Source organism: Schistocerca piceifrons, chromosome 5 (assembly GCF_021461385.2).
Source record: "Schistocerca piceifrons isolate TAMUIC-IGC-003096 chromosome 5, iqSchPice1.1, whole genome shotgun sequence".
Lineage (NCBI taxonomy): Eukaryota > Metazoa > Arthropoda > Insecta > Orthoptera > Acrididae > Schistocerca > Schistocerca piceifrons.
The window spans coordinates 243,865,237-243,880,005 of NC_060142.1; positions in this window are offsets into that span (position 1 = coordinate 243,865,237).

A 14,769-nucleotide genomic window follows, 5' to 3' on the forward strand; every position below is an offset into this window, starting at 1 on the left:
TATAGGTTACTTCAGAACAATTAGCGGCTGAAGGCCTGAATTTCAAGTGAGGCAGACAATTACACGTTGAAAATACCAAAACAATATTTACAACAATCATTAAAAATATACACTATAAAAGAGAACGTGTTCAAACGCAAGAATAATCCTAGATAATCACAACAAATTGCCTTCATGAATCCAGTACGCGGACAGCGTTTAAATGACTGATCATTCAAAACCACACTAGATACACACGGATCCTCGTAAACAATTCCACAAACAACTCAAACTATAATAAAACCAGTCACTATGGAGCAACATGGACAAATTACAAGTCGGCACAAACACAGAGAACCCAGAAGCCGTAGGAAGGCCAAATACACGTCGTCCGTTGAGACGACCGACCGAACGACCAACCAACGGTCGCTCTCGGTCAAGTCAGGCAAGGGAAACGTCCCCGTATGAATCGCCAACTAACAGCTTGTTACCATGAGGTCACTTCGGCGGGCGGACCCCACACAATGGTGGCGGTTTCATTACCCGGATTTAACGATTCATTGAACTTAAACTAGCTGAACCCGGTCCATGGCGTGGTGGTACACTCTCGCGACCACATCCTTCCATCGGGTAGTGCATGCATTGCCAGCTGTCCCGACGAGTCCCGGGGCTGTGCGGACCTCACCGGTCCTCCTGAACTCAAAGGTCCTCCGTCGCAACCGAACTCCGACCCACGGTGACCCGGAAATACTGGAGGTCGCTCCAAAGACAGTACGACAGTATTCGCTATCGATAAACGCCGCTGCTGCCACTCACGAACAGACGAAGCGAGCAAACGTAGTGGCGCCAGTGAATGCACTAAGAAAACGAGAGGTCACAATCCGAATATATGACGCCAACCTGTCAACAGCACAAACGCGAGCCGGAACACGTCTCATCTTTACTGCGTAAGTATTACATGTTTATCTATTCTGCCCGTATCGGTCAACAAATCGTGAATAATTGGCGATCGTGGCCGGCTTTTCGAGCTCCACCTTATATTATTTCACTGCGATCAGCCACATAACGCTACATTTGGCTAAATGAGAAGTTTTGCATAATCACGAAAAATACTTCTACAAGAATGTGATAATTCTACCCAGGGGGTAGGCAAGTGGCCCCTCTTGGCATCTGCCATCTTCAGTCAGCTATGTTACTAATTTTCAATTTTTCATAAGAACCATATAACATGTGCAAATGAACGGTGAACGAGTAAAAATGAACGCTTCTAAAAACAGAGCGATCACCAGTGAACTAGTTCCCAAGAATGAACGAGTTCACCCATCTCTACTATATATTTTATATCGGAAATAATGCCAGTATTGCACTATTTGCGGATTCTTCTGTCTCCTTTGACTGACAGTATTAAAGTAAAACGGCGGTGACGAGAGTCAAAAGTGAGTGGAAGGCAAAATTTGCCACTAGCCACCTCTCAGTGTTACAGCGGACAGATTAGCAACTATGCGGACGATGTGTTTTAAACTTAGCACTGGACAGCAACATGCTGGCAGTTATAACGTCAAATAATCTCTAATCTGGTATGTTGAAACCGTCCGACCTTCGAATCGTACATGACACAATACAGCGATTTGGATAGACAAAGAAGACTGCCCTGGAACTTTCGAATCATGATAAACGGATACATTAAAAAGTGATGGTACGGTAATAGTTTAGTGAGATATTAAGAGAGCATCGAGAAACGTTTGATTTGACGTACACCTGCTGGCAGCCACTTAATTGCCTAATTACTTACATGTTCGATAGAGCATTTCAACGATTCTTTATCGAAACGTGTACGGGATATTTATACATGAGTAGCGTTAACTTTAATGACTACATTATTTTTAATCCTATTCATGCAACTACACTTGATATTTTTCCTAGGTTATCAGCTTTTAAATAGAAAATGTCTATGGAATAGAAGTAGTTATCCAGCAAAAATGATTTTACGTCACATTTAAAAACTGGATTGTTGTCTGTCGAACACTTTTATATTATAGGGCAAATGATCAAATTTTTTTTGTTGCTGCATGTTGAAATCATTTCTGAATCACTTGCATCTTTAATTATAAGTAATAAAGATCACATTTTACTCTAGTGTTGTAGGTAAGAATATCATTAACTTTCTCAAACCGTGATGGATTATTTACGAAAATTACATTAGCGATTATAACTATGTTCTGTGATGGTGCAGCTAAAATGCCTAGCTTCCTACACCAGCAGACGAACACTACATATAACTTTTACTACTCGCTTTGGTGTAATCAATAATTTATTTCTAAGTGGTGAGTTGCTGCTGGAAATTATCCTTTAATAAACTATTGAGTGTAAATATGCAAAATATGTCAGTAGGTAGAATCGCTTGTTTCCAAGGCCGGCAATTACACGAGTAAAACTTGGCTCTTTAAAGAGCTCTGCAATACGCTTCTTCCACTTCAAGTTTATATGAATATGTATGCCCAAAAATTTGAAACATTCTGCGTTATTTACTGACTCCTGCTCATGTCGTACATTAATTGCTGGTCTGAGTCAATTTGTTGAGCTGAACTGAATAGAGTATGTTTTCTCAAAATTTAGGGTGAGTCCAATTTCAGATAACTACTTACTAATTCTCTGAAAAACATAAATAACAATCTCTTACCTGGTTTACCCTCTAATGAGATTTATTATAACAATAATATTGTCTGTAAAAGTATCAATTTTGCTATTTCATTGTTAAATGGAAGGTCTTTCATATATGTAACGAATAAGAGACGACCTAACGTTGAACCCTGAGGGACTACCTTAGTGATTTCTCCCCAGTTACTAAAATTTTCTACAATACACTGTTGGCATACCAGGTGGGATGATTAGTACCTCTTATTTGCCGTTAATAGTCCCAACAATAGGAGAGTGACACTCACTCGTATTTTTCTAGTTTTTTGCTTCAATCCGGAACATTCTGAAAGTGCCTTGAAACCACTCAATGAACAACCAGACATGCACAGACTACAGATAAAGAGACTACTATGAAATTTAAAAACATCCTTTAGCTGATGTAATAGTCCGCAAATAAATTAGAGATCTCCCTACAAGTATTGTAACTCATTATAGAGACAAACAGAAATATATGGTGAAGAATTTGAAAGTAATGCACGAAGATTGCTTTATGGCCAGAAACGTTAAAACCAAAAAGACTGTAAGTGGCTACAGAAAAGTGAAAAGAAGGAACTAATCTTAATGACACATTAAGTCATGTACAAAGTATTCGACAAGAGTGTGCAATTTTAGTATAATGGAGGTGTTGTATCCAGACATATAATAATTTTGCAATGTTTGGGAAGGTTAGGTGATTAACTGAGAGGCTAACCAAAGGATACTCTTGTTATGAAATTAATTAGGGTTACATTTACGAGTACTTTCGTTTGACTTCAACGTCCAAAATGTTCAAGAGCTCAGTTTTCATAATTTATTATGAGTGTAAGATATAATGAACTAAGGTATAATTAACAATATTACACGGCATGGAGTGCCCTTAGAACAATGAATTCAGTTTGGAAGTTTAGCAGAGAAAGCACCTGCGAAAGATGTCAATAGGCGAAGATAACTGGAGGAAAAAACCTAATAAAATAGATAGATCTACACAAGGTGGCTGAAACAAGAGAACTTTGGAAACAAAGAAGCACAAGAGAGGAAAGGTCTTTTTAGCTGAAGGAAACACAGTGTGATACAAAACGTTCGCCAGTACAAACAAATTGCTCAAGGTATGTCGATACATATTAACGCTTACCCATAAATGTACAGAGTATGTTTACAGTCCTCCATCACTCTCTACAGCCTTTTAACGAGCCATCGGGCCTGAACTTTGCCACTGTCATTTTTCCGGTGATATTTGGTATCTTAATAGGCCGTAACTTTTATTCCTAACGTGTAGGTTGTCTTCGGTTTTTCGTAAAGCTTCTAAGTCATTACGAAACAATGCCGAATTGTGTGAGCTAGTTTCATGAAGTTACAACCCATATTTTAGCTTGTTTTGATTATACGAAATGTACTTTGGGGATGATAACTCTTCAATTTTCTCTCTGATCATATAGACACGAAACTAACACGTCAAATGAACATGGTCATTTACACAGAGATGGTATGCATTTTACCTAAGACGTGTTGGTATTCATCCTATGTCACAAAATTAATCATGTGATTATATAATCATTCACCTTGATTATTATTTTCTTTCCGTGGTCTCCTAAAGGCCATTTAATGTCTCAAATATGAGCCGAAGGGTCCTTTATCTGCGAAATGTATGGGAAGGTTTCATAAGATGATGCATTCCAATTGAAAAAATATTTCTCGCTGAAGATACCACACACTATGTAATGACACTATGGCTGCAAATATTTTATGTCCTTTAGAAAATGACGATCAACCAGATATACTTGTCCACTTTGGGTAAACAGAGGTGGCACTGGCCTGGGACGGCAAAGACATTTTACGTAACTTTTCTGCATTCGACTGTTAATATCAAGATCAGAGTTGAATTGGAAGAGATGGTTGAGTAATTGTTGTCTCTCCAATTCAATAGTGATATTTGTCTCCACTGATAAATCGATTACTCCGTTGTTTCTATAGATCATGCAACCTATGGTGGTTTCTGATGCTTTCATAATGCTTAGGCATACTTACTTATTCTCAGAGGCCAATTCTTTGTTTCAGTGATATTAGCAGCACGGAAAAAATACTTCCGGTTTTCTACGGTGAATTTGGTTTCCCATTAAGGAACAGTGATTCTCTTACTCAAGACTCCCACGTGAATCTCTTGCTCCAAGTGTAAATTCAAATTGTTTCTGCGCCGATTACGAGACCACTCAGTTCTGGTTACGTCAAAATATGAGTATGTTGAATGAAAAGTAATTCGCTTCTACTTTCTGGGATGTATCGCTATACAGATTTCCCAGTAATTCTTCTTGACAGTAACCTCATGGATGCGTTTTACTCTAACTGAAAAGAATCGCTCGTTCGTTCAGAGTTCACTGACAGCTTTTTTCGTAGTCACATTTATAGCTGAACGTGCATTCTAGACCACTGAAGACTCCCCTACTTTATTTCGAAGACATAGTTTACACCTTCACCATCACTTTATTTGTTATATAGTGGAGATATATGCTGTTTCTGCTTGTACTCTTACACTTCTTTCAATAATATTTAGCGTCATTTTATGCCCACATTAGTTACGTACACATTACTTGTTACACACGACCGTCCATGTTAGCTGTTCTTCCTGGGACAAATTACATCTAAAATCAAAATTTTCCGGACTCATATCATGTTGCACTGATGTGGATCTCAGTTTGCATATACTTTATTTAAACTGATTTTCTTTTCTGCTTTTTGTGGGGATTGCGCTGAATCGCTTAAGTAAGTGCTGATTCATAAATCGCTTTCCCATAAGGTCACCACAGATACTGAAATACGTCAAGAGAAATATCTGAAAAAAACTAAAATGAGAAATCCACTTCTAAATTTTCGTAATAGGTATTGACTCTTTGAGCTCGTGCAGTAACAATTGAATAGGTATCTTTTTGAGATAGAAGTTGTTTCCATTAGGTGATTATTTGATGTAAGGTAGTTTGGCTAACTATGACGTTTATAAATGAGTGACCGGGCAATAATGCCCAATTCCAGCACCAATTGTGGTAGTGTATTACTAAGCAGACCCCCAAACGAATAAACAGCGGAAATAGATATGATGTGGCCATTTCGTACAAACGTTAGCTCGAGAATACATGGTAGGGTATGTAAGAAGCAATCTTATTCATATGTTCCGAAGAAGAGATCATACCCATATTTGACACTACTAATGAGCTCTACTGGTGCTGTAAAATTTCGTAGTATTGAGGAAATGTCTAGGAAATGTGAACCTGAAAAATGGAATGTCATATTAGAGAAACAGAGAGAATTACAAGCATTTCATAGCATTATAGAATAAGAAAAAGTAGTAAGTGAGAGACAGAGTTCAACACTGCCTGGAAAAAAAGTAGAACAACCAGGAGGGCGGGGGGAAACTAAATGAAACTATTAGACCTGAGACGGTATGTGATGTCAGTGCCGTGGTTATAAACTGGAGTCATATTTACAAAGATTTTGTTGGCAATATGAGCCCACTTATCTATATGACAGTGCAGCCCATACGGGCTGAACGCATACCGCGATTCGATTAGTAACCGTTGTGTTCTCACCTGAGACAATGTGGCCCAAAACTTTTGAAACTGTTCCCTGACATCCTGGGCACTGGTAATAGGACGGAGTTGACGTCTGCGCTGATCCTATACTCATTCTATCGAAGGCAGATCTGGCTGCCTTACTGGCCGCGAGAGTACCGTAGCATCACGCAGAAAATTCACAGAGATACGCGCCACATACAGATGAGCATTGTCCTGTTGAAAAATGGCGTCACGATACTGCTACATGAGAGAAAACACATGAAGGCGCAGGATGTCCTAGAAGCACTGTTTTCCGTCAGAGTTCCCTCAATGAAAAATACCATCTGTGACCTGAAATCATACCCGATGGTCCTTACACCACGATGACAGGAGTAACATCGTTGTGCCTCTCCTAAACGCTGCAACAGTGGAATCCATTCTTCGACGGGCACAATGTGACGGAATCTGCACGTCCATCACAGCTATCATTCTACCTCTAAAGCTGTACATGCCCCTTAAATGCCCTACCAGGTCTGGTTACAACACTAAACATGACAAACGTTAATGTAGTCTTGTGTGTATTCTACCAGTTACAGACAATCGCAACTATATTTATTTACATGTACACTCATCTATGAAGTTAGATCGACCTCTAATCATATCTTCTGGGTGCTTCATTATCTTTTTCATGCAGTGAAACTTTTCCAATTCAAATTTCTCCCCCTCCTATGGTCCGAGAAACTCTCTGGGAGTTCAGAAGCCCTATTGTGTTGTTAATCGTGACGATTTCCAGTTCACTTCTGCAGCTTTACCGGCATATAGCCTCCATCCTCACTATGGCCGCTGGCAATCCATATTCTGCCTGAAGGAAATCTTGGAAAGCTTCCCCCACCCTTTACTTACATGAACACTCCCATATCCCGCTTAGCCTCAAACTGCTGCAGCCCAGTTTCTGCTTTTGTAGATGCCAGCTCCTATCTGCACATGGTCAAGAATCCGATTCGCCCTTATGTTCAGCCCCAGCTATATTACGTCTCTCCTACTTAGCGGCAAAGAACCATCAAGTACAAGAACATAAATCTCCTACAAGCTGTGCAGCATTGCCAATCACATCAGAGAGCCATTATTTCATCATCATCATCTGTGTTTTTGCAGAGTTGACATCAACAGTTACCATCTCTCTTTATTATTTTATGACCAAAATGGTTTAGACGATGTACTACGACCGACTGTGACCGAACAAGGTCTTCTTCAGGCATAAAAGTGGAATGAAAACATTACTTATTCCATATCATCTAAGCTATTTACAATAAAAATTGAAATATATTGTTTAATGTAAATGTGAAACGTTACCTAAAACACAGAACTGTTGATTTCTCCAGCGTCATCTGGTGCCTGTCGTTACAGCTGAAAACACACAGTAAGCTCCACTGCTCTATCTGGCAATATCGTATGTCATGAGACTTGGCGTTACTGCTACGATTCAATTATGGTTCCAAATAAAGCACATGTTTACGTGTGTTGTTGTGATCAGGCAATTTTATTAGAATGGTTAAAATATGAAAAAAATATACTGAACATATCAGTTAAATAACTGTAAAATTAAGCTACTGTTCTACGGTACTGTAGTCTGGTAATCAGTCCAGGGTAAATAACACAAAATTTATAAATAAGCTAAACAAGTGGCTTCATATGTTGTCATAAAAGGGGTCTAACTTAAAGCAATAAAAGACAAAACGTAAAACTACGACATTTTTTCTGGGGATCGAAATCACAGAACATGGCTACAATTTGCAAACTGCTAAAAAGGGATGTAAGAATAATAAATAGAAGTAACAGCAGGGATAATTGTAAAGAACTGTTTGTTTTATACATAATTATGGAACAAGAACCAGTTTGGATCAAGGAAGAAGGTAAAAAGTACAGAACAGCGTTTTTTATCAGAGAATAAAATTGTATAATTAATTGCACAAGGAGACGGAAAACAATTCTAAAATACATTTGTTGAAAAGATAGCTAAAGTTTCTGTGTAAGTAATGAATATTACGCAGCAAAGAGGATTCAGAGGTGGTTAACAGTGAAATGGGATAATTACACCACGTTGTCACGTTACTACACATCAATCCTTTTGCAAGAAATCATGTGCCGAGATCAGTAGCGCTTGATAATAATGTTTTCTCATTCTCCTAATTCAACATCTCACTCACTATGCGGGATGTTCACTCATATTTTCAGGTCGACTTACAACACTTACCCAGTGTTAACACGTTACGTTTTCGGGTGCCTTTTCCAATACACAAACCGTACAGGGGAGATTTGTGGATGGAAATGTGCCAATCCGTTCACCTCGAGAAATTTCTCTGAGATGTTGCAGTGCTCGTAAGATAGAACCATAGGACACTGAGGGGCTAATCTACAGTAAAAAGCACATTACTTGTTTTAGAGATGCCGTGATTCATTACGATCTGTAAGTTTTGCCACAACGCCGTGTTCAAACGAAATTATTTTAGCGCTCTTTTATTTCAGTCATACTTGCTGGAACATTAACCCAATAATGCTTAAATTACATTGTGTTAATATAATCATCCTTGACTGTATATTAATATAGTCATCCTTGACTGTATTTAGACAAAACTTATTCTGTGCGACGTCGATTAATTGTCGCAGTTACTTTCATGCTCTATCACGGTACGACACGTTTGATAATGTGATTTTCCATAACAACTTTCTATTGCCATCACTGCGACCGTTTACTTTGTCCGCCGCAACGATATTCTCCTTAATGAACAGTTAAAACTGTTTTACAAAGCATCGAACATACGACTTAGTTTGAGGAAGAATTTTCTAAGAACGTACGTTTGGAGTACAGTATTGTACGGTAGTGAAACATGGACTGTGGGGAAATGGGAAGAGAAGGCAATCGAACCCTTTGAGATGGTTTTACGGAAGAATGTTGAAAATATGCATGGACTGATAAGATGAGAAATGAGGAGCTTCTGAACAGAATCGACGAGGATAGGGATATATGGAGAACACGGACAAGAATTACGAACAGTATGGTATGACATGTTGCAAACTCCCCTTAGAAAAATTTATGAATGATTGTGCTGATAAATCCCTTACGTTATTTGATTTTCAAACAGCTGAGCAAAACTGAACGTACCCAGACATTTCTCTCTTTACTTATTCTGATCATCACTAAACTGACACACAATACTTTATTCGCAATGCAATCTGACTTTAAGTGATCCCTACAAAAGAATGGCCGTGACTAACAATAACCTATACCTTTCATGAATCACTTACCTCACAAAAACCTTCGTTACTCGAACTACTGCAATACAGCAGCTAAATAAAAGATTCTAACTATTGAAGGCACTAACTACTGATAGGCATGGTTATCAAATGAAAGATTTTGATAGAGAACAAAAAATGTATTTACCTTAATAGTGTTCAAAAGTGATTATATATATATATATATATCAGTTCATGACATCCAATATATATATATATATATATATATATATATATATATATATATATATATATATATATACATATACATATATATCAGTTCATGACATCCAGTCTTACAAATTTACTGTCTCTGATGGACACACGTCTAGATCATCCGCTCTCTAAACTCCGCCATCTCTCTCCCCACATTCACCACTGCTGGAGGCTCACCTCCAACTGCGCAACGCTACGCACTGTTCACATCCAAAAGCTCAACACTACAATAGTAAATAATCTGACAAAGCAAACCAGCCACAGACTGCACACAGCACAGCCAGTGATTTTCATACAGAACACTACGTGGCGTTACCAACATAAAAACCTAAACAGCCTATTTACAATGTGTTAAGACATCGGGGAATAACTTCCATGGTATTAGAGGGAGCTGCATTGGATAAAAACTGTAGGGGAAGACAGAGATTGGAACAAACCCAGTAACTAATTGAGGGCATAGTTTGCAATTGCTTCTCTGAGACGATGAAGTTAGCACAGGAGAGGAATTCGTGGCAGAAGGCTGTTTACTCAAAATAGCTATTTTACAAAAATAGACGAGAGCAACCACCGGTCCAACCTTCGACTATGGCCAGTTTAAAGAGGGACACTATAAGCCAAGAAATTGGATTTCCTGGTGACACAAGGGAGATTCTAGATCGAGTGTTTTAGACAATCAAGGGAAATGAAAATTTATTCTACTGCATATAGTGGTCTTGCTTGACCAAAACAAGTGAGGATGTTGTTCTCAGGTGGGTGATTTCATGATGTTACGTCAGCCAAATTGGACTCCCTCGTGTCCTTCTGTCAGGACTATAGGCGTCATGACATCGTGGATCACATTATGAATACGCGACACCCATTTTAACGTGTTACAGACTGAGAGGAGAACATGAAGACAGACGTGGGTAATAATGCCATATTTACCGGCATGCAGTCAGTTTGCGAATGGACTGTATTTAGTGCAAGAGGTGTGGTTCTCGAATCATCAGCAGGGATCCTTGACGTTAAGCACCAAGCTAGAAAAATTTAAATTGGGTTTAAAATGTTGAAGTTCGTTGGAGATCACGAAGTACTCTCGCTAACAAACACTGGGTGAGCACAGTGTGAGTAAATCGCGCTCCAGTTTAAGCAGGAGCTAGTTTTTCACGCATCTCAATGTTTATGATATCATACTCTCGTGAAGGGTGTGTCGCACAATTTTATAATTTTTCCGATGTATAAATACTGTCCGCATATTGTGGTGCCAATAGAGTTAGTAGCAAAGCAGTAACAAATTAAAATTATATTGCAGTGCCTGCTGTGTATGGAAATGATGACAACGAAAATTTGTGTCGCACCAGGACTCGAATTCGGATTCCCTATTTTACGCGAGCCGTCGCCTTAAATGCTTTTTTTTAATTGTAGATGAAGAGGAAAACATCAGTGTTATGTTGTATATTTGGTTCCTTTTGGTACGAAAACGAAAAATAACGCATTGTACTACAATGAAGAATAGAAATAAACCACTCTGCCAGCATACCAAAGGCCCCGCACTCCAACTATATCCTACTGGTTACAACGTCATCGCTTTGTCCAGCAGTCGAGGTCTGGGCACGTCGTCACGAATAATAATGCCGCATGTCCCTGGCACTGTTCCTGTTCTGAGAATTAGATATTCACTATGAAATTTCCTTCTTACGAGCGGCACACCTCAGCTGCAAGGTGAGTCGAAGAACACACTTCCCAAAAAATTGACACAGTATTGCCGATAGCACTTTTTATGCTGAAGACGGGGAAAACGTTACTGTAGAAAAGCCAAAAAATCAGGAATGCTCGTGTCACTGTTATGGAATAGGTAAGATTTCGACATTACTTTGATCAATGTTACTGCATTAGTCTTAGTACGATTCACTGCGTGTGGGGCCGTGCGAAGAAGAAGGGCAAGCATTTTTCTTATCAGCTGTCACACCGTAACTGAGGATCGACATTCCATGCAATGTGCTTATCTGGCAGACAACACTGTCGGAAAAGTGGGGAATCGGTCATATTAATGGCATGGAGCCATTGCCATGTCATATGTTTTTGGTTGACAAGCAGACACTAGGTCGTCAGTGGTTTCAACCCTAGAAGGGCAGTAGTGCACTACACGCCATGCCTTAGGCCAAGTTATCCTTGGCTGACGTCGTTCCATCACATTCCGGTTATGTCGTCTCATGATCAGATGGTAAATACCAGGTACTGTTTGGGCCTTGGTGCTTGGGAGGTCGACATGACTAACTGTGGTCAATGAAATAGGTCTTGACGTGGGAAATCGTAAGGATATATGCGACACTGAAATGAGCAGTAATCGGGAGGTGGGAGCCAGCTCTTTGATCAGGGTGCTGACGTCGGTTCCACAACTTCTTCATCGTACTGACATAGAGGGCCACCGTTCATATTGGATGTTGTTGAGACCTAGGCAGCTGTCATTGGTTGGTACGGTGAGCGTATCGCAGCGAACTTTCAGTATCAGATCCGCGCTCACGAAGTAGCCAAACACTGCTATCAACCTGTGTGACATCACCTTTAGCGTAGGTAGAATGATAGGCCAGTGAGGTACTCTGGACTCCAGATGAACTTTGACGTAAGCAGTCCTTTGAATCATGATTAATGTCTGGACTAGACAGCCTCAGACTCTCCTGCGTATTTTCCCCTGAAAAATTCGTGTGTAATCACTCACCACTGTCCCCCCGACATCGCGTGTGAAGACAGTCTCCCAACTTTTATGTGTATCTTGTAATCGGAATGGGGTTAGAATGGTGTCACACTTCCTTCCGGGAGACCTTTGTCTATTACCATTGCTCCGGATTTTATTAAATTCATTCGGCTGCCCACTGCAGCTCAATATCTGGTTATCCGTTCCTGCGTCCCTTGAACTTCATCACCTGATAGCGCTAAAAACACCAGATCGTCCACATACGTTCGGCAAATGAAAGCATGACCTCTCAAGGTAATTTCCGTCAGCTGGCATCGCATCCCATATAACAGTGGCTCGAGGGCGATAGCGCACAGAATCACTGATGGCGAGCAACCCTGCCATAGCGATCAGGAGATGTAAATAGAGCCTGCCCTGCGTCCATAGATCACCACTTGTGACGCAGAACCTTGGAGTAGACGTATAGCCGTGTACTGAAGGTTGGAGGGAAGGCCATCTGCCGAAATACCACAATCGTGATTCATTCTGTCAAAGGCGTGGTCGACATTCACGGACAGCGTAACTCCGCTGCCAGGATGACGACGACGCTATAAACTGCGAGCGCCGCCTGTTTATCACTGTTACCACCCAGGCAAACAAATCTAGACACAATACACCGAATGCGGGAGACTAGAATATAGGTAAGATGCCTGAAGTCACTGTTAAGCATAGTGAGAGGATGATAATGTTCAACGCCCCTGCCGCCCGACGGCTTGGGGATCGGGAGAAGGAGGCGTTCGACGAATTCATGTCGTAGGGTGATGTTGGAGGTTATCAGTTCCTAGTAAATTGTTCTCCAACGAGGAACATGAGGTCGCCGAATGTGTGGAAGAACTCTAGCAGGAAAGCGTCCGGGCCCAGTGCTTTGTTGTCAGCCGCTTTCAGAAGAACATCTTCAATGTCATCAGTCGTTATTGGATCTGTTAACTTCGCCGTCGCGTCTACGTCGAAAACACCAGTCAGCGAATGAAGAACGTCATTTGTCGCTGAAGCGTCATCATCCTCAGCATCATAGAACCGCCAATTATGTTCCGTAAATGCATCGCCAATACCCATTTGGACCATCGGGTTCCTGCCATGGTATGTCGAGGGGATGTGCCGACGTCCTTTGGTATCGCTGTTTCTCTTAGATGATATCATGCACGGCCAGGGATTGGCTCCGATCCAGTCCTGACAATCCGCAAGTAAGAGTGTGTGCCCAGCCGGCAACATGTGTGTGTGATGATTTTCACCTCTACATGCTGTAATTCCACCTGACGTGTATCAGACGGCGCTTGCACACAGATCTACCTTAGCAACATGCAATTGTACCCTATTGTTTGGTGATGCAAACGCATGATTTCATGACTGTTGAATCAGTATGCGTCGTAGGGCGGGCTCGACGCATTCGAATCACCACGTAAACGTTGACGGGTATGATGGTAGGTGCCTCTCACATTCATTCAATTTCTCTGTTATCAACTGCCGACACTCAGATTCCTGGACGAGAGCAACATTCAGTTCCCATAAGCCCCGTCCAAGCCATGTGCAGACATGAGCAACACGGTCAGAGAATGCCGTTGACATAGGTGCTCTTCACACATCGTTGTTGTGAGTAGACAGTCAAGCCAACTCGCTGAGGGAATCAAATGGTTCAAATGGCTCTGAGCACTATGGGACTTAACATCTGAGGTCATCAGTCCCCTAGAACTTAGAACTACTTAAACCTAACTAACCTAAGGACATCACACACACTCATGCCCGAGGCAGGGTTCGAACCTGCGACCGTAGCGGTCGTGCGGTTCCAGGCTGAGGGAATACTTTCCAGTTGCCATGTATGTGTCGCCAGGTATCTATGAGGTGCAGTTGGTTTAATTATGCGCAAGCGGTGAAGTGTGGTATTTGGTCGTAGCTGAAGTCGCCTCCAAGGACGACGTGGTCATAATGGTACCCAAAAACTGGCGTTACCTCTTCCTTATAAAACTGAGCCCTTTTCTTTGTGTAGCAGTACCACATGAAGCATACACATACAGGCTTTCCACCACAATACCTTCCTTCAGCAGAATGGCTGTCCCACAGCCTTTATCCACGTACGGAATGTGTTAGATGCTGTACCCGTAAATAGAATAGAGCAGATAAAAGCAAGCTCCCCGCAGGAAGGCCACGTGGAGGTCACGGAACATCTGGAGACTGGCCCGTGTGCGGATGGCACTGAGATAAACAGTGCCTATCAGGTAAGCTTGTCGCTCAATGGCGATATTAGGAGCGCTCCATAGGGTGGGAAGAACCGTGGATTTTTGGAATGGTTCCGCCGTGGGCAGCACGAGCCCCTAAGTTCGTCTTTACAATTCGCGAGACGGCGTGGCGGCA